Source organism: Canis lupus, chromosome 22 (genome assembly GCF_011100685.1).
Source record: "Canis lupus familiaris isolate Mischka breed German Shepherd chromosome 22, alternate assembly UU_Cfam_GSD_1.0, whole genome shotgun sequence".
Taxonomy (NCBI): domain Eukaryota; kingdom Metazoa; phylum Chordata; class Mammalia; order Carnivora; family Canidae; genus Canis; species Canis lupus.
In genome coordinates, this window is record NC_049243.1 from 43,369,366 (window position 1) to 43,394,800 (window position 25,435).

Below are 25,435 nucleotides of genomic sequence, written 5' to 3' on the forward strand. Positions count from 1 at the left end.
TCACTTTGCTGAAAGCACAGCTTTGAACAAGCCCTCTATTAATTAATTGTCAGAGTTGAAAGTAAAAATGGCACCTATCAGAAGAAAAACTAAAGAGAGAGGAGGAGAAAGAAAAATTAAGCCTTTATTTTATGTGTTTCTTTTGTACCTCTGATTTTCATTAAGCCGTTTCGTTCATATTCAATAAGTGCATGACAATAAATGAGGATATAAAATAAAAGCAAAATAAGACAAAGTAAAACAAACTAAAAAGACACATGGAGCTCATTGTTTAAAGGAATTATTCACTATTTCATGGAGTGAACTTAAAAGTAAGTATAACAATGCATAGTAATAGTGGTCATTCCTTATTCACATTTCTTTTTCCTAATGATCTTAAATAATGTAACATTCAGTAATATGAGATTAATTTATTTTTAGTTTTGAACGTGGAAGAAAAAAATGTGGTTTAATTGAAACATTTGGTAATTATGAAATTAGATGTCTATAGGTAAGAACAAGGTTCATTAAGTTTAGTTGGCCTGGGAATAATAAAAACAAATTTTCACTTTAGATTAATTTCATTTCTATGACCTGGCATGGGATTACAGATTACTGAAATGTAGACCATACAATACAAGTAACTTTATGTTTTCATGACAAATATACACATATTCCGTTACTTTTCTAACACTGAAGTAAGTTTATCTGGCACTTTAGATTAATTTCATTTCAAAAAAAAAAAAGATTAATTTCATTTCTATGTCCTGGCATGGGATTACAGATTACTGAAATGTAGATCATGCATTATAACAAGTAATTTTATGTTTACATGACAAATATACACATATTTCATTAGTACTATTTAACACTAAAGTTATTCTGACACTGTAATCATGAAATTTTATTGAGAGCTTATTACAAATATATTGAATATACTCCTACAGAAATTTAAAGAATATTAATTTGATATCTAGCTACTCACTCATACATTGACATAATAGAAATATCTCCTTTTTCTATTAAAAATAAAGTTTACTGTTTCATAATTTAAAGTGGAATAAAAATAGCATATTTTCATTTAATAAAATACAAATTCTGTACTCAATATCTAGAATACCATGAAACAATAACTAGTATTCATTTTATTGTGCATATGTTACTAATGATAAAGGTTGAAACCTATATTGGATATAGTTTCCTATAATGAATAATAGAAAAGAGAGGATTCTTCAACTATAGATTTCATTGATATGATAAAATCCATCTTGAGAATGATTGTATTCAAATTGTGAAATGGAATTTTATCCATTTTATTATCATTATACATAAATTAACCCAGCTGCTCTAGATATGACTATTTGAGTCTTGAGGAGTTTACTATGCTCTGTTAGTGGGTTTGGAGGCTCTCTTTATTCAGCTTTGCCCGTGGGTCTCTCACTCTGGTACTTCTGGTACCTTCACTATCTTCTATTTTGAGAGCTTTTACTGGCCACAGGGATTAGCCACTCCACTTTTCATGCTCTGGTTATAGACTATACAGCTCTTTATTACACAGGTAACAATGTAGTTTTACTTACCTATTTCTTTTTACCAGACTGCATGCATTTGAAGAGTAAGAGAAATACCATTCATTTTGAATTTTCAATGTTTAGCACCGTGATGAACTCAGTGACTAGCCTATAGAAAAACTCACTGGAAACAATATAACATTGTTGGATGAATGAAAGAAAGGAAAAATAGAGGAAGGGAAGGAGGAAGGATGCCAACTTTCTTTCTTTTTTTTTTTTTGATGCCAACTTTCTTATGTTAGTATTTTTGTAACAAAGTTTTTAGCCTTTGTATTAGGAAAAACAAATTATTTTAAAGTATAATCTTTAGACAACATTTGTTTAATGCTCTACTAATTGCTGACCACCTGTTTTTTGGGGGGGATCCCAGGAACATATGGCCCTACAGTCCTCTCTGTAACAACCCTGTTCCATATTCACTTGCTGTCTTCTAGCTCATCGGTGCCTGTCGGGGACAGGAACAATCATATCCTGTTTGGGCAGCACCATGATACACACTCTTTAACTAAGACATAGAACTTCAGGAAGCAGTCATGCAGGCACATTATGTCTAATCTAATTATAAATATTTGCTTAGGCTATGAAAAACATGTGAAGCATTTTAATATTTATGACTGTAGTTTTATTAAAGTATTAATTCTTCAAATTAAAAAATTCATATTCAGCAAGATATACTCCAAAATGGGTAAATTATAAGCTGAATATAATTTAAAAACCTAGCTATTTGCATAATGGTTTTTAGTATTAAGGTTTAATTGGGCTTAAAATATTTCAACCATAAATTGCTTACCTTCAACCTGTTTCCCCAACTTTGCATTACATATTTTGCTAGAGGTAAATCTAGTTTATTATGTCCATTTGAGTAGCATCACTTCTTTATGCAATTTATTTTTCATAAACGCTATAGAGATCAGTATCCTCATTTTACAACTACCCCCCCTCCACCACCACACCACCAAAGCTGATGTTCAGAGAGTCAGGGCACCTTGCCTGACCTCACCTAGCTCATCATGTGTGCTTGAAATGGAACTCACTGATCTCCATCTGACTTGAGACCCACACTCAGCAAACTGCAGGTTCAGGCAATATGCATGGTAGGCTTTGCCATGTAGAAACCTACTGAACCTTGATCCTGTCACTGTGGTCTAGGTATGATGATTCATTATTTGCAAGTGAGAAAAAATAAAAGTTAAAACAAGTCTTCACAGTGCCTGAGCAAATTAAAAGAGGCCAGGGTATAAAGAGATCCCATGATTCTGAGTTCAAGGCTCATTCCACTGCTTCAAACCCGCCAGACACTGCTTTTGCACATTTCCTTACAGAAAAACAGTATTCTCATTCAGAAATTGCATAATGGTCATGGTGAGATATATGTCTTATGAATTTAGAAATCAGTTTCAGTATGCTGTAGCCTGAAGGTACACATTACGGTGTGGTAATGCAGGTATTCATTAGGGAAGAGAATAGAAAAAATGAAACCTAAGTGTAAAAGGATTAGCAGAGGGCAAATACAAGGCTTTCTGACTTACTATTAGCTTCCCCGTTAGATCTCATTTCTAATGGTCTTTCTCCAACAACGTGGTCTTTAGGGCCATTTCCTCAAAATCTGAGTAGAGTGAGAAAGAAAGTGATTTTAGGGTCATGACTGCACAGCGAATGGGGCACAAATTCAAAGTCATCTATTATCAGGAAAAAATAAGCTTATCTTAGGATAATTATCATTGAAAATTCTAAAGCTTAAATCAGAGAAGCATTAGCTGTCTAATAAAGATCTTTGCTATATATGTGTGGACATGGTATTGCATTAAGGATAATTTAGGAAAGCACAAATTAAAAACAAGAATAATAATCGAAAATGCATTTGAAAATCAAGTCATAAGATTGTATGGCTCTTCAATATAAATGAATATTACAATATAAATTAATACTAAGATCTTTCTACGCATTTTCTTATATAAATATTTTCGAGCTATAATCTACACATAGACATAAAATGTGTTTTCCAAATTTAGTGTTGGGCATGTACAAAACCTGAAATTAAATAACAAAACAGAATCTAAACAGTATCTAGAATTATAAATTTACCTTAGAAGAGTAAACAAAAATATAAGTCAGACACTATGAAAAGTGAATTGTATTTATTGGGTTTATACTCACTATTTAATCTTTAAAATAATCATTAGAGTATATTAGCTCCAAATAAAAACACACACACACACAACTGACATTAATTTGCTCCTGTTGCCAGACAAGTGTTCAAATGTAATATTTAAATCTAAATCTGTTTGAGGACAAATCCACTGCCTTTAATAACCACACTGTATTCCTACTTTTATGTCCATTCTGCCATTATTCACATGTGTCAATGATCATGGTGAAGAAAGGAAAGATATAGGAATAAATAAATAAATAAAACTAATATGCTAGGACGCAAAGCAAACAGAAAATGTTATAACTCTGGCAAGTAGGTTTCCATGAATGACTTAGAGTAACAAACTACCAATTGTACTTCATTTCAATATTGTATATTTACTAAAAATAAATGTTTCATTAAAAATTAATTTGTTTTATGTTCAGAAGCTTTTTTATTGAAATGTAATTGATATGTAAAATTACATTAGTTTCAGGTACATGACATTCATTTGATACTTGTTTGTATTGCTAAATAATCACCATATTAAGTCTAGTTAACATCTGTCACTACAAAATTTACCTTTTTCCTTATGATGAGAATTTTAAGATTTATTCTCTTAGCAACTTTCAAATGGGCAATACACTGTTTTAGACTGTAGTGACAACGCTGTACATTAGGTCTCTATGACTTACTTATTTTACAACTGGAAGTGTGTATGTAACTCTTGATCACCTCCCATTTTGCAACCTTCCCCGAATCCCTCCTTTCTGGAAACCACCAATTTGTTCTCTGTATCTATGAGTTATGTTTTGTTTGTTTTGTTTTTTAGATTCCAGTCGTAAGTGAAATCATATGGTATTTCTCTTTCTCTGACTTACTTTACTTATACGTGTAATACCCTAAAGGTCCATGTCCGTCCATGTCATTGCAAATTGCAAGTTTTCATTCTCTTTTTTTTTGTTGTTGTTTTCATTCTCTTTTGTGGAGGAATAGTATTGAATTGAACAAATATACCACTCTTTATCCATTCATCCATTCATATACATTTAGGTTGTTTCCATATTTTGGCCACTGTAAATAATGCTGTAGTGAACATAGGGGTGCATATATCTTTTTGAGTTAGCGTTTTAATTTTCTTTGGATAAGTACCCAGAAGTAGAATTGCTGGGTCATATGTTACGTCTATTCTTAATTTTTTAAGAATTTGAAACCTCCATATTGTTTTCCATGGTGCCGCACCAATTTGCATTCTGACCCACCATGTACACGTATTCTCTTTTATCCATATCCTTGCCAACACTTGCTAGTTCTGGCTTTTTGATAATAGTCATTCTGACAGGTGTAAGATGATATCTCCTTGTGGTTTTGATTTGCTTTTTCTTGATTATTAATGATGTTGAACATCTTTTCATATGCCTCTTGGTCATCTGTATGCCTTCTATGGACAAATTTCAGCACCTATTTTCAAGCTGATTCGATAGACCCTTAGGCAGCAGATTTTAAGGTATGCAAATATATACACTCCTGTGAGACAATTGTAAAACCTGCTGGCCTTCAGACCAGGTAATCTGGAAGTGTCTCCTTGTGATAGTTGCAAACATTGGGACTTCAAATGAATAGATGAGCTCTTTTGTGCAAGTATTGGCAAGTTATAATAAGGCCAAAGGATAACACAGAGGTGGCATCCCCTGGCCTAAGATCCTAAAGAAAGCTTTTGTAACCTCTAGAAGAGTGATAAGCCTATATAGCCTTCCCCTAGGAAGACAAATTGTGTTTCAGTCTGCTGTCTGTATAGTGTGCTGGGGGTGATAACCTGCTAAGAACTGTCTCTCTGATTGTTCCAGATCTGTGGGGTCCTGAAACACAATCCTCTTGACCACCAGAGCCAGGTGCTCAGGGGGAATTCCCTGTATGGAGTGCATGCATGGATTTGGTGGGGCTATAGGCACAGTGCAGTAGTGGGATGTTAGACTGCCAGGTTTGCTGGCACATTCAGTTATCAGCTTTGGTGGGATTGTAGGGGCAGGGGTGAGGTGCTCAACCATGGCTTTAGCAGAATCTTGGGAGTAGCATAGAGTAAAGTATGCCCCATGGTGGTAGCAAGTTAGAGAGGAGTACAAATGGTGTCCACTAGTGCCTCAGGCCCTGGAATGAGTTCCAATAGGTTTCTGCACCTCTGGCAGATGCATTATTAGAAAATGAATCTCCTTCCCCAATACTCTAGGTGCTTTTCAAATTGTTCCTTTCATGCTGAGTCCTGGAGCAAGTAAGTCTGTGCCCCTGCCCTTTAAAAGCTGACTCTTCATTCTCTATAGTTCTCTGGTTTTCCTAGATGTATTCACCTTGGTTTTCAGAGCCAAATGTTTTGTTTTGTTTTGTTTGTTTAAAGATTTTATTATTACTAATATTATTTTATTTTTTTAGATTTTATTATTTTTAAGCAATCTCTACACTCAGTGTAGGGCTTGAACTCACAATGCTGAGATCAAGAGTCACGTGCTCTACTGATTGAGCCAGCCACGTGCCCAAAAACCAAATGTTTTGAAGGCTCTTCTCTACCGTGCACATCCCAAGGATTGGGGTGCATGATGTGGGGCACAAACCCTTGACTCCTCAGGGAGAATCTCTGTACTTGTGAGATCCCTCCCAATTGTGGGTCACCCATCAGAGGTTGGTTTTTTGAGAGACCATGTCTCTGCCATTCCTACCAGTCTCAGTGTGAAGAAGCTGAGCTTTATTGAAGAGAAGCTGTTCAGCTAGTTTTTTCAGAGAGAATTGTTGCATATGTAGCTAGAGTTTGATTGTATCTGTGGGAGGAGGTAAGTTCAGTATCTTCCTACACTGCCATTTGAACCACCTCCAATAAACATAATTTTTATTTGCCTTTGAAAAGTTTTCCTGGCTATTAAGTTTGTCTCAGAATTTCACAGATTCATTCATCAACATAGATTTGTTTTGTACTTACAGTGAGCCTGGACTGAGACAGAGATTCAAAGTGATTGAATAATCACATGTAAGGAGAGTGTGAGCATTTGATGAGGAAGATAGAGTCTATGTACAAACTCTTTCATATGGACTCACTGAGCCTTCCAGAGACTAAGAGAGCCAGTAAGGTAGGAGCCAAGGGAGCAAAGAAAGCATAATGGAGAACTAATCAGAGAAGAATTAATTTTGCTTTTTATTAATAATATCTTCAAAATTTATTTCTCTTATAAAATTTATTGGAAAAAATGTATTCCACCTTATAAAAGTAACACTACATAATATACTATCAATAAAGTATTAAATATTATTAGTTTGTCTAAAGCTTTTGAAATATAAATATCAGTTTTACAACTACTTATGCTGATAGCTCCTGATATTTTTATAAGATTTAATTAGAGAGGTAATGTTTTGTTTTAAAGGCAATACTGATTTTTTCACATGACAATAAGAATAGAAATGAAGATTTCTATGTACAAAGCACTTAATACATAAATATATACGCTTAATATGTGTTTTAAAATTTAATTTAAATGATTTTTAAGAAGGAGAAGTAGAGGTTTGATTAGTTTTTTATTGTTCTATATTTTAATCAGCCCTAAAATATAATTATAATCCTAAAAGAGAGTCTCCAACTGAAAACTTTATTGAAAACTAGGTGGCCTCACTAAAGATTTTAGTCATGAAGTCTTAGAGAAATTTCACTTTTATTTATAAAACTTTTGCTTTGGCCCTTCTGTTCATGATCCAAAGGCAACATTTCTTTAGCTGCTAAGCTATTCTGTTTTCTACTTTCCAACATGCCAACATCAAAGCTGTAACTCTGCCCTCTCCTCTCCTGATCCACGTCAGACCCAGGGTAACTGGGAGAACTTTCAACATCAACAGTAGCTCGTCTTACCGATAAACAAAGCACAGAGACAGCAGCATGCAGTTGCCAGACATAGAAAGCAGTAGGTGAAAGTGGGAATATGCTCCTTTCTACCCTGAGATAGGAGGAAGTATGCTATCGTGCATGACTTGATCCTAAGTTAAAATAATATTTGCTTGGGTGGGCCTGCTATACAGGAAACGTTAAGATACTGAAAAGTGTGCAGTAGAAACAACATGAATTGTACAACTAAAGGTGAGCAAGCTCTGAGGCTGAGGCGAGTGGTACTTAAGACAGCCGTGATGGTACAGCTCTGAGACAGTCTCTGCACACACAAAATTCATTAAACACCTCCACTCCCAGACTGCTAATATGCTTTATAAGCATCTTTTTCACTCACAATTCCCTTCTCTGAAGTTCCAAGGATACAAAACAATAGTAAAATAGTCCTCCTCAAAGCCTGCTATTTTCTTTTAGACTTCATACCTGGTAAGTTGAAATTTGGAAGTTCCAAATTTCCAAATACATTGGAAATATCATAGTATTCAGAAAAGGAGCTGTCTTATACATAATCTGACATATGTATGTATACATCATGTCCTTCATAGTACGTTATGTGGTGTGGCCACCAGCCACCAGGCTGCCTGTCCTCATCAGCGTGGTTAGGAGATACTTTTTGACATCTTATACTCTGACACTGGGTGTCATTTTTCAGGACAGTTAGGTTTCATGTCAGAATATGTACTGCTTCTTCAGTTTCATAGTAAACTGTATTGTCTGCAATAGTCATTTAAAATCCTGTGTAAAATCATAACCTACTATAATACTTTTGTATGCCTTTGTATCTGTAATTCCACTTTATTCTTGTGGAGCATATGTGCATCCTACCCCCACCCCCAATGTCTTTGGGAAAATGCAGAATAGGTTGTTTGCTGCCTGTTTTTAATTTCATAGTAAGAGTTTTCATATTTTTCTCAGAAAAAATATAATAATATATACATATATACATGATTTATATGATATGTAGGACATATATATATGATCTATTGCATGCTGAGGCACTACATTATAGCCACATGGCTACATGGACCTCAACATGCCAACAAATTCTTGCCCCAAAATCCTTGTACTTGCTAGTTTCCATTTCCTGGAACTCTGGTGCCTGGCTTTTCTGAATTAAGGCTCCTTCTTATTTTTTCAGTCTATGGTGAAATATCATCTTCCATAAGAAATCATTTCTGATTTATCTAAAGAAGTCAACCATCCTCTCCATATCATAGCACTCAGTTACTTTATACTAGAGAACTTATCTTCATCCAAAGATACCTCATTACATATTTGTTTATATATTATGTACTTATGATAGTTATGTATCATGTGCCTCTCTTCACTAAAAAGTGTTTAGTGCTGTATTCCACTATATTCCTGGCAGCTAGAACTGATTCTGTTACCAGCTATGTCTGATTAGAAATGTTTCTCACTGACAGGTTTGTTTATGGGCCATTGGTATGCTCCTTATTAATTAGTAACACTTCTTTATTGATAGATAATGATTTCCCCACAGGATTGTGAGGTCCAAATTTATAACTTGCAGTTCAAAAATCTGTATGATCTAATTAGCTCAGGTATTATTCTTGCTTCCATCATGAGTGAAATACAGATGTGGATGGATAAGTAAATGAGTAAATAAATTAATAAAACAATAAATAAAGTCAGAGCTTTGGGAAGATAATTGCACCTTTCAACAATGATGTCAAGAAAGAAGACCACCACCTGTCCTTGAAGCCAATGGCAAAGATAACTAAGTAGCCTAAAAATTTTTAATTTTTGATCCAAAATGGCTATAACTTACTGGTAAGTTACAGTTGAAAAAGAATCCAAGTAAGTTATTTCTGATAAGTTGCAGTGACATCTCTCTTAGAAATAGAGAAATATGATGGAAAACAGTAAGTCCAAACCAAGTCTTTTTGCAGTAATTCCATACTAAAATCGAGACATCATAGAAGTAACTGACTTGCAGATGATAAGTTTGGTAGGCAATACACACTTTTTAATCATTTAGAACAATATTTAACCTCCAATGGGAAGTCAACAAATACTGTCTGACTCTCTTCCATGATAAAATAACTTGCTATCTACTGTCACGTCAATGTTACATCAAAGGAAATTAAAAAGAGTTCAATACTGCCAGATAATTTAAAGCTAGGAAGTAAGAGTTTTCTAAAATTAAATTCTCCATGAAAAATAAGTACATGACCATTATTACTTAGTCAATGAAATAGCAGGAAATAGCATTTGAGAAGTTCATTGTTCTTTTCACTGCAGAGATGGTATATTCCAGTCTCCAAAATCAGCAGCACCTAGTCTATGGTCTACGTGACATAAAAGTTATATAAAATATGAGATCATAATTAATTAATTCTTTTTAAAAATTTTTCTTTATTTATTCATGAGAGATGCAGAAAGAGAGAGAGAGGCAGAGACACAGGCAGAAGGAGAAGCAGGCTCCACGCAGGGAGCCCCACGCGGGACCGATCCCAGGACCCCAGGACCATGCCCCAGGCTGAAGGCAGGCGCCAAACCGCTGAGCCACCCAGGGATCCCCTAATTAATTAATTCTAATACCACCTTTCCTTTCATTTGAAAGTAAAAGTAACAATCAATAGACTTATTATTTAATTTCAAGATATACATCCCCCAGTGTCAGAAAGTGGTTAATTCTATTTGAAATAACATTTAATAGTGGAAAAATATTCTTTCATAAAAATGTAAAGTTGGCTTCATATGGTTTGAAATGACATATTGTCTATTTTCAATTAGAAGACTAATTTCAGAAGAGAACATTGATCACTATTATCTTTATAATTTGTATGTTTAGGTATTTTATGAGTCAAATTAAAGACTCAAGATTTCAATGCTACTAAGGAAATATTAGTGTTGGATCTGTCTTGGGAGTCTTCATACAGTCAAGAGATTTGCCCATTTGTACTAAATGGACAGATTATATCAGTCATAGGACCATTGAAATTTCATTTTAAAATTCAAACAGAAGTATTGATACTGACTGAATCAATTCAAACACAGGTTTTTATTTTTTTTTAAAAAAATTTGATATTCCCTCCAGACTGGTGTATATAGTTTTGTGTCTCAGGAATCCTTTAAGAAAAATAGGCAAAAGCCTGCAATATATAGATGTTACTAAATTTCAGAGCAAGCTGAAAATTACTTGGATCCTGTCAGTAAGTCAAACTGAAAACACCTGCTTATGTCTAAGTCTTTGTTCAATGTATTCTCATTAAGAATACGAAGCACAGTCATTGTAATTGTAATTATGGCCAAACTTTATTTTGATTATACAATAACATATCCAAAAAGGAATGAATGGCTGCATTTTTCAATATGCTGAGGGATGACTATGTTACTTTGACAAATCCCTTTTATTTCTTTTCTTTTCTTTCTTTTTTTTTAATTTCTTTTCTTTTATGATGAATTTTCCCCAAGTTCCAAGTAATATTTTCTCACACATTCCTTCTTAAAGCATGAGATCAAAAGAAAATTAAAGGAAAAAAAAAACACCTCAGTGGAAGTTTTATTTACTTCTATACACCTGAAAATATTGTGCTTTTACTTTATGTGATGAAGTGACACTTACTGTCACACAAAATAATTGTAATTATGTCATCCTTCATCATAAACATGTGCTAACTACACATTTCTTTAAATACTTGTATTAGCCAAAACTAATGCAATTTTCGTTTTAAATGTAAGAAATCCACCTGAAACATACAGCAAAATGAGGGATTTTTTTGGCTCCCATAAACTGTAGAAGACTCTCACTAAGAGGAACTTCAGAGTTAAAACAGTTGGGATTCTCTTGGTACCTTTAATTTTTTGCTTTTTTGCTAGCCAAATTATCTCAGATTGTGTTTCTTCAAGACTATAGTCTTGATTTCTGAAATTGTCAGTGCCTATATCCTCATAGCTTTCCAAAGAGAAAAAAAATATTGTCCTTTTCAGCTTCATTTTGAAAAATCCTGGGGGAAATTTTCTAATTGGCCTATATTGGGTCACCTAGACTAATTACTAGGGGCTCAGGAATTACTATGTTTGGACCAGCCTTGCTCAGGTGGCACCTTTAAAGCAATACCTGTAACTATGGAGTTGGGGATCATGTAAGAAGTTGCTGCTTCTTATTCAGATCTCATGGTTAGAGCAAAAAAAGTGTTTCCGAGATGAATACCTTTTTTTTCCAGAAAAAAAAAAAGAGAGAGAGAGAGAGAGAGAGGAGTTCAGGAACACACACACACACACACACACACACACCCTGAGGTCAAGCACTGTCTCATTTCCTATTCTTTCATCTTCCCTGTCATCAAGCATGTACTAAACATCATCTGTGGACTCCAGTGAAAGCTCGTGCTAACAAATTGGCATACTTTCGGTTATTCATGATCTTTGTTTTTCAGAAATTTGAGTTGCCATTATTTATGCCTTTTAGTATTAAAGAGAGGAATATATTATAAAGTGTATAATTTAACAATATAAAAGGATGAATCAGATGGCTGAGAGTGGTATTTCATCAATTATAAGTCACATTTCTGATACTTGGTTAAGTCTTTTAATTGATGGAAGTCTTAAGTTGCTGTTGCCAGGTGGTGCCCATGGCATATTGCCACTTTAATTGAATGATCAACTTGGTTAATTCTGAATGTGTTGATTTCAATGATCATATACCTTCAAAAAAGTTATAGAATGATTAAGTAGTAAAACAAACAATATATTGTCTTTTGCAGAGAGTCACAAACAGCAGTGAGGCATGCATTTGGTATTTTTGAAGGAAATATTCAGAAGTAGAAGCATGAACTCAATCCATTTTTCTGTTTTTTTTTCTAAGCAAAAACCAAGTACCTTAGGGAACCTAAGAAAGGAGCATTCCCACAAGTGGATGAAGCTATCCTTTGCTTTATTACTGATTCAGGTGCCATGCAACTGAAGTTAGGGGACATTGCAAGATGCCTTGAAAGAAATGAAAGGAATTTAAGAATATGAGTCTTGAATGACAAAATTATGTAGAATTTTCATTCTGGTATTATGAAAGATTTTATTTAGCAAGATTTTTCTTTCTTTATAGTACATAAAATAATAGTACATCTTACAATTGATATCTTTGATGTCAATAAAACACTATAATAAAATAAAAAGATTTTACTTCTTAGAAGTCATTTTGGCAGCATTATGGAGTAGCAGGATTATTATATTTGTATCAGATTATTGAAATAATGGACAAATTCACAGTCCTGGTGGGTGATCTTCATACAACTTTTTCAATAACTGAAAGAAAAAGCAGAGAGAAGGCAGTAAGGATGTAGAAGACATTAACAACATAACTTATAGATCTGCTCTAATTAATATAGTGAACACTGCATCCAGTAATAGAAAATTGAGCCCAACAATGCTAGAAACCACGTGCTTTTCAAGCACACATAGGATGTTTACCAAATTGAAAATATGTTGGGGGATCCCTGGGTGGCGCAGCGGTTTGGCGCCTGCCTTTGGCCCAGGGTGCGATCCTGGAGACCCGGGATCAAATCCCACATCAGGCTCCTGGTGCATGGAGCCTGCTTATGTCTCTGCCTCTCTCTCTCTCTCTCTCTCTCTCTCTCTCTCTCTCTCGGTGACTATTATAAATAAGTAAAAAATTAAAAAAAAAAAAAAAAAGAAAAAAAGAAAATATGTTGGGCCATAAAAAGTCACTCAGAGTATATTCTCTGGAAACCAGCCAAGAATCAATGAAAATCACATAATTCAATACAAAATAATGTTAACACCTCCACTGAGATCTTGAATTCTAGGTTAAAACATAGAAACTATAGATACATATTTTATTTTGAACCCATTTCTCTTAAGTATCCATGTAAATCACAAGTCCCAATTAATCTAATACAAGAAATGAAGAAATACTTTGGTTAAACCTTTAAGTTATCACTTATTTCTTAATGCCTCAAATTAAAACAAATGATTGGACTAGTGTGGGGGCACATTCATTCATAGCAATACCTTAATTTTATGAATTGTTCTTGAACTAATAAGAGTGTTCACAATAAAATACAATAATTTGAGACCTGGGAAGAATTTTCAGGCCAAATTATGAGTAGGAAAATAGTATCATCTTATTGAAAGAATAGAACAATCATTGAAACAATTGAGGTAAATTTCAAGTTTTGTCTCAGCTCTGTGATACTAGGTGAAAGATTTAAACACGATGAACTTCAATCTTCTATATAAAAGTATTGCAATCAATTCTTGCCTATTGGCTGTGTGCAAGAAAATAAGGAAGTAGAACTAATATCTGGTGAGCACCTAATAATTGCTGGTAATAACCTTGACCCTGAATCTGTGTTTAATAATAATTAATGTTCTTAAAAACCTTTTAACAAAGTAGGCATATAAATAAAACACATGTGAGAATTCTGCACTAACTATAAAAATTAATGCCTGATTATTATCTCATGGGAAAAAAAGTACATGTGCATTTTTATCTACCATATGTCAGATTTTTAACATGTTATCAGTATCACAGTGATGAGAACATGTTTTTTTCTTTATGAACTATAAAGATTCAAAGTTTCAATATGCATCATGGTAACTATTAAGCTTTGTTTCTTTTTTTCATAGCAGATTGTGATTTCCTACTGAATAACTCAAAATATTTAAGTTCCTCAGTAGGCATTTAAAAAATGTTTAGAAAATTTTTTGCCAATTCTCCATTGGTGCTTAGGGCTCACTTCCTTTCTTTTCCTTCTTATCATTGCTAAAGAGTTGGTTCTTCCCTATAACTATACTCTGAACAAAGTTATCACTAGACTTCCTTTTATCTATAGATATCTGTTCTTTTCAGACGAATTAAGGAACTTCTCTAGTTTCAAATACTAGTCATGATAATCACTGACAACCTTGTTCCATAATCTTTTAAAAATATTTAGATCATGACATAAAACGTGAATATGGTGCTTATAAAAAGTAAGATCTGTTAGAACAATATATAATGTATATAAGAGAATTTTCCCTCTCCAAGGTGAGTCCTTAGTCTCAAAAATAAAGCAAACTCCGCACACGAGTCACCTTGAAACAAGGTTCAGTTGTTCCTCCGGATAGAGCAACTGTGTTTTTTCAAGTCAGAAATGAAAACAAGGGGACCTGGATGGCTTAGTCAGTTAACTGTCTACCTTCAGCTCAGGTCATGATCTCTGGGTCCTGGGATTGAACCTCGTGTTAGGTTCCCTGCTCATCTGGGCATCTGCTTCTCCCTATCCCTCTTCCTCTGTGCTCTCTCTCTCTCTCTCTCTATCTCTCTCTCTTGCTCTCTCTCAAAGAAATAAATAAAATCTTAAAAAAAAAAAGAAATGAAAGCAAACTAAAGGTAGGTGGTGTCACATTGGCATGCCTTGGAGAAGAGGCCAATGAAGTAAAGAAAAAAGACAGACTTCACAAGAATCAAGCCTTCTTGTAGATTTCAAAGCGTTCTCTCTTATATCATAGACTTTCATATTTTAAAGTTATTTCCAGGCGTTGTCTCCAATGCCTCACCAACGGCTAAGCACTCCTTAAATATAGAACTATTTTATTTTCTATTAATTATCTCAGAATAGTGTTTAGTGCCTTGGAGAAACAGGCCCTCAGACACATAATAAATAGATGAATAAAATAAATGATAGTGGAAATGCAGCTTCCTCTTGGCATATGCAGGTTAGGAGGGCATCAGAAGCAAAAGAAATCCATTGAACGCTGGCAGCTAAATCTTGGTCATGGGGACTCTGTGAAGGAAACAGAAACGATGTATATTGTGCATATTTCCAAAGCCCAGTTACATTAAAAGGGTTATCTGGCTGCCAGTTTCCTATCCAGAATTCATCCACTCTGCTTCCCTTTGTTCCTGACCTCTTTCCTAGGTAGCACATGTAGATCAGGGGAAGTTGATCCTGTCCTTAACAATAAGGATAACCCCTAAAATCCAAACGGACCCTACCCTTCCCAACCCTCTTATCACTGATTGATCCAAGGACCCAGGCTTTAGCTGGGCAATTTGTGGCTCTTCCCTGAAGATGGATAATAATCAAGGCAGAAGTTCTCCAAGTATGGTTCAGCAGCAGCAGGAACAGCAGCAGCAGCAGCAGCCCCTGGGGACTTGTCAGAAATGCAAATCTTTAGGCTCCCACTGAGACCTCCTGGATCAGAAGCTAGAGGAGGACATCCCAGAAATCTGTGTTTGTACAGACCCTCCAGATGAGCCTGATACATATTTAAGTTCAGAAACAAATAGATTAGGGATGAGCTCATGAATTACATAGGTTCAGTTTGATCCATGGAAAGGGCACTTACCCAATGGATGTGAGAGAGGTTTTCTCTACCTGCTTTTGATTTAAACAGGAAACTAAACTACCCCAACACTGCTGGCAGACTTTTTGAAATCAAGAGAAAATTCAGCTTGTTGACAAAAAAGTGTACAGAGAAAACCCTTGAAAACACAGTTTCAACCTGGATAGTGCAGGATTCTTAATCTAGTAGGAACATCACATTTCCTTATTATTTAAACCAGTTTAACTCAGGTTTTCCTTACTGCAGTGGAGAACACCTTAACAGATACAAAAGAACCAGAATATGTTACAATATCCTTGTGTTTGTTTATTCAACAGATAAATGTAGATCAACTACTGTGTGCCAGTCAGAGTTCTAGACATTGGAGATATAATGTGTATAGTGACTAAAAAAACCCCAAAAAGACAAATCTCATGTAACTTATATTCTAGTTGGGGGAAACAGTCAAAAAGTAAGAAAAAGTTTGGCATGTTTAGCAGGTAGCAAGTGCTACAGAAGTGCTCTATCCAGAAGTGGGAACAGCTGTCAGGAGGTACGCTTGGCCTTACCTGTAGCTATGCCAGCCAAAACACACAAGGGTGAAGCAACTTGCCCAGGATTGCAGAGGCAACAAATGGTAGGACCGTGATCTTGACAAGAGCTGAAGTGCAAGCATTTTCCATTATGCTATGTTCCCTGCAGAGATACATTAAACGTTCAGAAAACAATCTTCTATTACAAGTAAAAATGAGCTAATACAGCAAAATCCGTGAGTAGTTTTATTGAATTTCTGTGGGACCCTTTCATTTCTTAAAACGGGTCTTTAGCATGCACAGTATCTTAAAGAGGGAGAATTTTACATCTGATTAAGTTGTGATTGAAGTGCCTGCCACATGGATTGCTGTTTCGGGTGGGGGTGGGGGTCAAACCCAATGCAGTAATGAAATTTCCTTTGCTTATACTAGAGTTTATATTCAGTTTGTTTGAACCAGTTGTTAAAACATTGGAATATTTCGGATCAATAAATAGCTGCTGTCTTAAGTTCCAGTAATGTCCTCGGGGTGTGCCCGCACCCCTAGTGCTTCCCTTAGGACCTTATTCTGGTCCTGGACCTAAAGACTTGCATGGCTCAGCAGGGACCTCAGGACTTATGCTATTGTCAGGACCCACCCTAATTGGGTATTACCTTCACAGGCCTAGTTAAACATTTTGTATATCATCCCTGTATTATATCACTCCTAGGCTCTACCAACAAAATCATTTGGCAACGTATCCAACAAATCAATGATGGATGGGAGGGTAGTAAAAGAGGTTTTTCTCAGCTGTAGTCAAGCCACCACCGAGGGGAATAATCTTGACAAGAATCCGATTGATACAAACCACAATCCTACTCTCCTCTGCTCCAGCCCAAAGGAGAGGGGAAGATTTCTCTCTGAACTCAAAGCTCAGATTTCTCAGACAAATGATCGAATAGTTATGTTGATGATCGCCCTGAATAATAGATGTGTCCCTTAGTTAACAGATGTTCCCTGCAGTTGCTAAATATAAATTGTACATTTTAAATGTGTTTTCCTTTGTATCAAACATATATATGACAAACTTCCCATCCTCCTGGAGCACACAAATCAGTTTTTTAATGGAAAACTTTGGAAGACAGATTTTATTTCATATAATAATTTTCAGTGAATAGAAAGCCCAGCAATAGGGGGAGAAAAAGAATGCCTTGGAACAGAAAATGTTTAAGTTTGCCACCTATGGAACCCTTAACCTCTGAGAATCTGTAGAAAATGGGGTCTTATCTTGCTTGACAACAATCATTATGTAGTGAACAATTCCTTTTGAGGAATGTAAAACTTCTGCTGTTGCCCCTGAAATAACTCTATACTCTGGCAGGGCCATTATGTAAACTAACATTTAAAAAGCAGAGGATATTATATAACTCCTTACATCAATGGGTTAATAATCTGTGGCATTCCAAAATCACAACAGAAATGTCTTGTTGGTTCTTCCAGGAATGACAATAAAGAACTCCTTTATGGTCTTCAAAACAAAAAAGCCAAACTCCCAAATAGTTTGGGGCAAGTGAATTCCACAACACACAGCACCTTACTTCAAGATGACAAGGGTTTATTACCTCAGGCAACTGAGAACACCTTAACAGTTTCCTCAGCCAAACTAAATTTCAGACTGATTTCATCCTGACGGCACTTCCCTGACTGACCCTTTTCCCTTAAAGCATTTGAGGAAACCTGCTATTGCAGGTTTTCTGTGCCCGAGGAGATACAAAAGTTTTCCAGCCTCTCGACAGTTTTACACTCCAGGACTGTGTTTTCCAAGGACCTAGGAGCCATACTTTTAAAAATTAATCACCAAGAAACAGAGAATCCCATCTCATTGTTTCTGTGGGAGAAGAGGAGCCTAATTTAAGGTAAGTGCCAATCAGCAAACACTTTGCTTACCCTCATTCTTCTTCATAATTCCATCCACCAATTGTTTTCTTTGGGTCACTCAACACTTGAAAACTCTCTGGCCTTTTGTTTCAGTGGAGTGGAGTTCAATATCTGTTCCCTACTGTTAAGCCTTGACTCTTACTGTGATCACCTTGAATAAAGTCTCTGGTGCCAAAGTCTGTTAGGTGCAATTTCCCTTTGACCTAGGTTATTTACTTTCCCCTTTTTCAGGCATGAAGCACGTTCAAATTCCATATCCTGGGGGGTGCCACTTAGATTCAAAAGAAACCCTGTTTCTAATGGTTTGATTGCAACCTTCTATGAATTTCCCTTGAAGTAGGTTACAGACAGACTTACATATGGCATTCTGCACTCAGCATTCCAGAAAACTCCATTATCCTTCTCCTAATCACATAGGTGAAATATAATACAACCTACAAAATACATACTGTGTTTTATCCCCCAACAATTGCATGATATCAGTGATATTTTTACCCTGTTCTTAGCAAGCGAACTGAGGTGTCTGGAAGATGAGAATCCCAAGTTGGAAAGCTATGCAAAAGTGGGACTAGGACTGGATTTATCTTTAACTGAATTCAGTAGACCTCAGAAGCAACTCTTTTTCAGATTGGCACGCTGATTGCTAATTTACTTCTCCACTTCCATCTGGGTTTGGGTCATATCATGAATATGGTCGGTGATAATAGCGTAGGTTACATTTCCAGAAGTCTCCATACCATTAAATTTTAGATTTTTTTTTTTTCTTTCTTTCACTGTAGTGGAGATCTACAAAGTGCCCCAGAGGACTTTGACCCCATCCACCTTTGCCCCCTCTCCAGCTTCACTGCTGATTTCATCATCTTCTCCTTTGGCCAGTCCACGAAACTCCCGTTAACTACACTAAAATATAATTTGATGCTATAAAACTCAAGTTTCTTTAATGAAAACTGGCAAAAATTTTCAAACCAGCTTCCCTGAAATTGTAGATCAAGCCCTGTTGTGTGTGATGCACAGATAACAGCTGAAATCACTTCATCTACAAGTTAATGGATAAAATTAGCATGTTAAAGAGTTGGAGGGCTTAATTAGAAAGGCAATCCTTAGGCAAAAAGCCTCTCAGGAACACTAAAGCAGTTTGTTGATTTTGTTTGTAAAAGGTTTGGGGGCAGAAACTGGAAATAGGTTTGCAAAGTCAGAATCCGTTTCTAGGTCCACAGTGAAATTATATCCTCCTTAGGCTTTAAATGATGTATGTTCATAATAAGCGTATGGTCTTTGAACTTACACGACCATTTGTTCATCTTAATGGTTCTGTTAGAAGCAGCCTGTTGATTTCAGTGCACTTCCCTCATGTTAAGTTGAGGGTGGGTTTTGGCACTCTAAAGGAACCACCCAGAAGACAGAGGTTGCTCCATTTTTGCCAGCAGCTCCACCCCCTCTCCCAGCCAGGATAAGCAACACGTCTAAGGCAAGGATTTTCACTCTCTTTAGAGATTTTGTTTCTTCTAGGCATTCACCTCTGATTTTTTTTAAAACATGCCTTTAATAAAATACCACTATTTTTGGATATTTCAATTAAATATGCATTTTCAGTTGCCTTCCTACTATAAGGATTTAGGTCTTTTATCTTATTAACACTTAGATACTGCCTTTCTCTACATCTGCACCCTATAATTATAGAATGCTTCCAGTTAAATTGATGTTTATACTTCTATAACAAGATAAATATCATTCCTTTCAATGTAAGCAGAGTCCTGTGTAAATACTGACTTTTTTTGTTTTCCTCATTAATTTAACAAATACATACCGAATACCCCACCTTCCTGTGTAGCCATTCCTCTGAGTACTGGCTGTGGGGGTACCCCTACCCTAGGGAGCTGCTACGTTATAGAGGAGGCAGCACAAGCAATGTGCTTCAGAACGGGGAAACTGACAGCTGCTCCCCTAGGCTGAAATACTGTTTGATACTTAGCAACATCGTGACCCTAGAGTGTTACCCAGCTTCTCTGTGACTTTGTTTCCTTGTCCTAGTTGGGAAGAAAATCTACTTCTAATATTAACTATGTACCTTTGGACAGGCAAAGAGTATATATAAATTTTTTAGAAAGGATGTGCAAGTGCTAAGAGGGGGAAATCAAATCAATATAGGGATAGGAGAGGCAAATTTGGAGATGGAGATTTTAAATAGGGTGAAAAGTACATTTTTCTATACCACTAATTTCTTCAAGCTTTCATATCTGTATGGTTTATTTCATTCTGTGTTTTTGTTTCATTCTGTGTTTGTTTTTTTCCCATTCTGTGTGGTTTGTTTATTCCCTTCTGTGTTACTTGTTTCTCACGAATTTCTTTTTTCTTATTATCTTTTTTAAAAATTTGTACAAATTTTGGTCTTCAAGGCTAGTGATTCCCTTTCATGTCTGATAACAGACTTAGATGTGTAGTGTCACATTATTAAACAGGGACTGACTAGAATTGCACTACTCGGCTAAAGCTTGATTGCAAGTATTCTGACACCTGTTGGAAAAATCTTTAATATCACTTTTGTAGGCCTTTCTGGGGGCTTGTCAGAATTTCACTGGAAAGAAATCTTCTGGTTGGTGAGGGGTATACCTCGCTTTGGAAACTTTCTGATTCGGCTATCTGTGCAGGAAAGGTCCAGCCTCTGCTCAAGTGGGAAGATGGCCACCTGGCTAATAGCCAAAAAGATAGAAGATTCTGCAGTGTAAATCAACTAGCTTCTTTGTCTTTTATCTTTCAAGTTTCTGAAGCTCGGTGCCACATCATTGTGGTTCCATAACCAATGATAACACTGGCTCTGTTTTCTAGGACTATTCAACATAAGTGCTCCACTGCACTAGTCTGCTTGGTGGTCTAGCCCACCAGCCCCCACTCCAGTAATGCAATAGGAATTATAGCTAACAACACATAGTATTTACTCTATTAGCAAGTATATTGTATACTTCCTGTGTTAATTCACTCTCAAAACAACTATGTGGCAGTGTTAATCTTGGTATTAGCATCAGTTTACTGATGTGAAAACCAAAGCACCAACAGTACAAGTAACATAGTAAATAAATATTACTGGTGAGGGGTTGTCAGGCATATATGGCAAAGCAAAGGTTTAAGCCCTGGTGCTCTGTCTTAGAGGACTTGCTAGTAAAGAAACTAGTACTCTATTAGCTTAAATCATGGCAGAACAATAGCTTTGGGATTGTCCTGGGGCGGAATGCTAATTAATTTCTCAAGGAGATTCTGTTTCAGTGGGTTACAACCTGAGCAATTTCTGAGCATATAATGTACTTCCAGGTACCTTATTTTGTTCTATATTAAGATACATCACGTGAAAGATCAATAAAGCAAAAGGACTCCCTTGTCAGAAATCATAGTATTAAAAAAAATTGTAATATCAGGTTCACTGGTTTTGGCTCAGATAGATGCCCTAAAGTAGACTCATGGAGTTACAGAGATGAAAGGCAGGGATTTATCAGATACGATCCCGTGCCTGTCCAACATCCTTCTCTAGAGTGGTTATAATCTATCTGATTTCCTGTGACTTCCAAGTCTTTACCACTGAAAGAAACATTTGGCAATGATCTTGGGGCCACCTGAATCCCATAGTTATAACTGCATGTGGTACCCTCAATCAAACCTCTTCTAATGACTATTATAGCATAGTGTCTCTGATTTGCTGCCATTAATTCTTCTTGTCCCTTTCCAGTCTCTATAGTAGTCCTAATCCTTTCCATTAAGTATGAGGAGACAGCCTTCCATTGTAAACTGTCTCAGCTAGAACCCAGCTCCTTCTCCCTCTCCATTTCTTGATACCACTCAGGAGCACTTGTACTCCTGCTTAAAAGATACAGCTTTTTAAGTTCACTAGAAAATATTATACCTTTAAATGTAATTTTGGGACAATATAGTAGACTCTTTACTGTTTGATTAGCATCATCTGGTTTAATAGATCTTAAACAGTACTTATACAGAAGTGCTTTATGAATCTTGTGGGTATTTGAGTGTTGCCAGTAAATGAGTGTGATGCTTGACCTTTAGCTGGTGGGAACTTTCTTATCTTCTTTTGTTTTCCCCAACCTAATCTGTGCAGTGAAGCAGCATTTTCTTTGTGTTGTGGCAAAGTGATTATCTTCCTGTGGTATCTCGGATCAATTCTGTAGTCTCTAGGCACCTTATGCTGCTGTGTGAGCCCGAGAAAAGGCCTCGGAACACAGGAGGACCAAGTTATTGTCCTCTCGGAGCTCCCCTGGTTAGTCAGAAAAGATGGGAGGGAAAACCAGCGCCACACAACTGGATAAAAAAGTATGCCTTCAAATACTTGACACAATGGAGTGCTGGTACTATTTTTGATGTATTTGAAATTGTTTCAATACAGAGATGTGCATGAACGGAAACTTGATAGAAATAATTGGAGAAGTAGTTTAAATACAGTAAATGAAGAGAAGGAAACACTGAAGCAGAAAGGACAGATGGTCAAAGAAGAAAATGCTAATTCGAAACTATTAGAAACATTAAGGGGAAACTAAGAAATGAAGCTGGTTTTCCCAGACACACAACAATTTCTTCCACTGTTTTTTTGACATCCTTAAGATTAGTCAGGAATGTTTTCTTGGCCCCTCCTTTTTTTCTTTTTAACATCCTCCCATATTATCTTACATGGTCTAATTTCAGTTAAAGGGTATTTCCCAACTTAAGAATATTCATAGTTGGAGTTTGCCAATTATTAAAATTTCAAAGGTTCATAGTATTGACAGTTAATAGTTTCAAACTATGCTCAAATATCATAAACTTAGCACACTGATGGCAAAATTAGCAAGTTGTTTATTTAATAGAAACAATAACTTTATGCTAAATATCAGCATGTACCGGGTGGGCTATAGAACCTGTTCTCCTATTTCATGAAAAATTATTTTAGGTCTATTGAAAAAATATTTTAAGCTAGTGTTTACAGATTTCTTATGATGACTGTAAATCCTGAATATAACTTGCTTCATCCACTTTTCTCCTTGTTTGTGTAACTCACTTTTACAGAAAAAGTGACAATGAGAGCCTGTTGCTAAAGCTTAAAAAACAATTTTATGTTCAGATGAAGATTAATAGCACAAAAGAGAGTTCATACCTAACCTCAAAGCCATTTAGTTCTATGCAAGTTGGACTCAATAAACTTGAAAGCTTCTTCCTCTGGTATTTGACACATGGAAATAATCATCATGTTCGTTACACCCTAGTGATTTTAGCCAAACTTATTCCCACCCTATTCTGAAGATAAAATAAATCTTATTTAACATCAGGGGTCAACTTTTCCTTCAAAGTTGTACTTTTTTATTAGCAACAACAGAAGAACTTTAAAAAATACCAAGGATCTTCTATCAGAAGAACAATTTATAGTTAGCTACTTGGGAAATAATTCTGCTTTTGTATACTATAGAAGTTGCCTTTACTTGTCTTTTTTTTTTTTTTTTTTAAGACATCATCCTTCTACAGGTTGAAGTCTTATTAATTAGTCACAATGACATAAATTGTAAGCAGTTAATATAGGACATAAACATTTTTTTCTATGACCTTAGATATTTTATATAACTATGGCTCTGGATGGTGGTAAAAATTGGGTTGAAAGAGTTTGGAAACCTAGTTTTTTTATATTTAACAAAGACTAGCTTTGTGAATAGTACACTTGTAATTTATGAAAGACCAAAATTTTAAAAAGCCAAAAAGCTTGCTTTCTTCCCCCCAGTCAATGAAATATTTGAAGGCATTTCAGCTTCAGCCCAATGTTACTGCTGTGAAAAAAGCAAGCATCTTGTACATACATCAAACTGTTTTTATAACATGATGAAAATGGTTTTCATGCTTGAAATCTAACACCATGCATAAAATAGGTTGTGATAACTTGCAATTATTTAAAGATAATCTAAACTCTAAAAGAACTTTCCACATTATTGGAAGAAAAGCGAAAACAGAATTCCACGTGATATACTACTCATGCCACCAGAATAGTACTATCAGTAATCTAATTGTTGACTAAGAGCTTTCTCAGTTGTTCTCTCCTAAGGATGAAGAGTAACAGTAAACCCTTAGGAAGTTCCACTGTGGCAGAGCAGCAAATTTTCCTACCAATTTTACAAAGTATTATAAAAAATTAATAACAAGATTGAATACTTTGGGAGACCTTTTAGATTTTTTAAATTCTCAAGACCTTTCATAAACTGTTCTATAGTTAATAATCATGCAAAGAGAACATAGCAAGTCTAAAGACTTCTTTTATTAGAAAGGCCTGCTTGCAAGTGTGACTCTTGCCTGGCTTATGGTAAGTTGGTTTCAAGATGATTCCCACTATTCCCAGAACTGATAAAGTGTCTCACTTGCCTAAAATTGCACAAACACTGTTTTTAGGATGAATACTTCTTTTGCTTTTGGAGGTCTAGAATTTGGGCATGTATGAAGTAGAAGGTGCCTATAATATATGATCCCCCCATAAAAACCTTGGATTCCTAGGCTCAGGTGGGTTTCCTCTATAAATGTTCATACATGTCACAGTTTTGTCATGAGAGGATCTGAGTATACTCTGTATGGCTCTGTTAAGAGAGGACTACAGAATAACTCATATGTTTTTGTTTACCTTGCCCCAAGCATCTTTTTCCCCTACTAATACTGCTTTTTTTTCATTTTTTAAAATTATCTATCAGCTGAGTCCTAGTAGGAGCAACTGTATGCCCAGTCCTGTGAGTTGTTCAAGCAAATCAACAAACCCAGGGATGGTCTTGAGAACTTCTGGCATTATAATAGTTCTAGAAACCATTTTTTTGCCAGTTGTACTTTCCAACTTGTGTACCTTCTCCCTAGCCCACCTCCTACTCTATCAATTGTTGAGTGGCTTATTAGTGCTGAGCATGGATGGGACCCCAATGTGAGCTTATTCCTGACTTTCTCACTGTTTCCTAAATAGAAAGGATTCTGGAGTGTCCTGACTATATCCATATTACTTTGGTTCTTTTGTGGCATTGATGGGTCTACTTCATGATGTATCTATGTACCTTCTCCTACCTGACTTTAATTTGTTTGAATGTGGATACCTTTGCGG

General features: G+C 35.7%; 1 protein-coding gene and 1 long non-coding RNA gene across 2 annotated transcripts in view; one reads left to right on the forward strand and one right to left on the reverse strand.

Annotated features, from left to right (window-relative positions):
- GPC5 (glypican 5) overlaps positions 1–25,435 on the forward strand; it is a 1,343,656-nt gene that overhangs the window by 703,728 nt on the left and 614,493 nt on the right. The window lies entirely within an intron of this gene.
- On the reverse strand, positions 12,613–18,504 carry LOC102151572. Its single transcript, XR_005376465.1, has 3 exons — positions 18,352–18,504; positions 16,462–16,588; positions 12,613–12,868 (listed from the first exon to the last, which is right to left on the reverse strand). It is a non-coding gene; the product is annotated as an uncharacterized LOC102151572 (long non-coding RNA).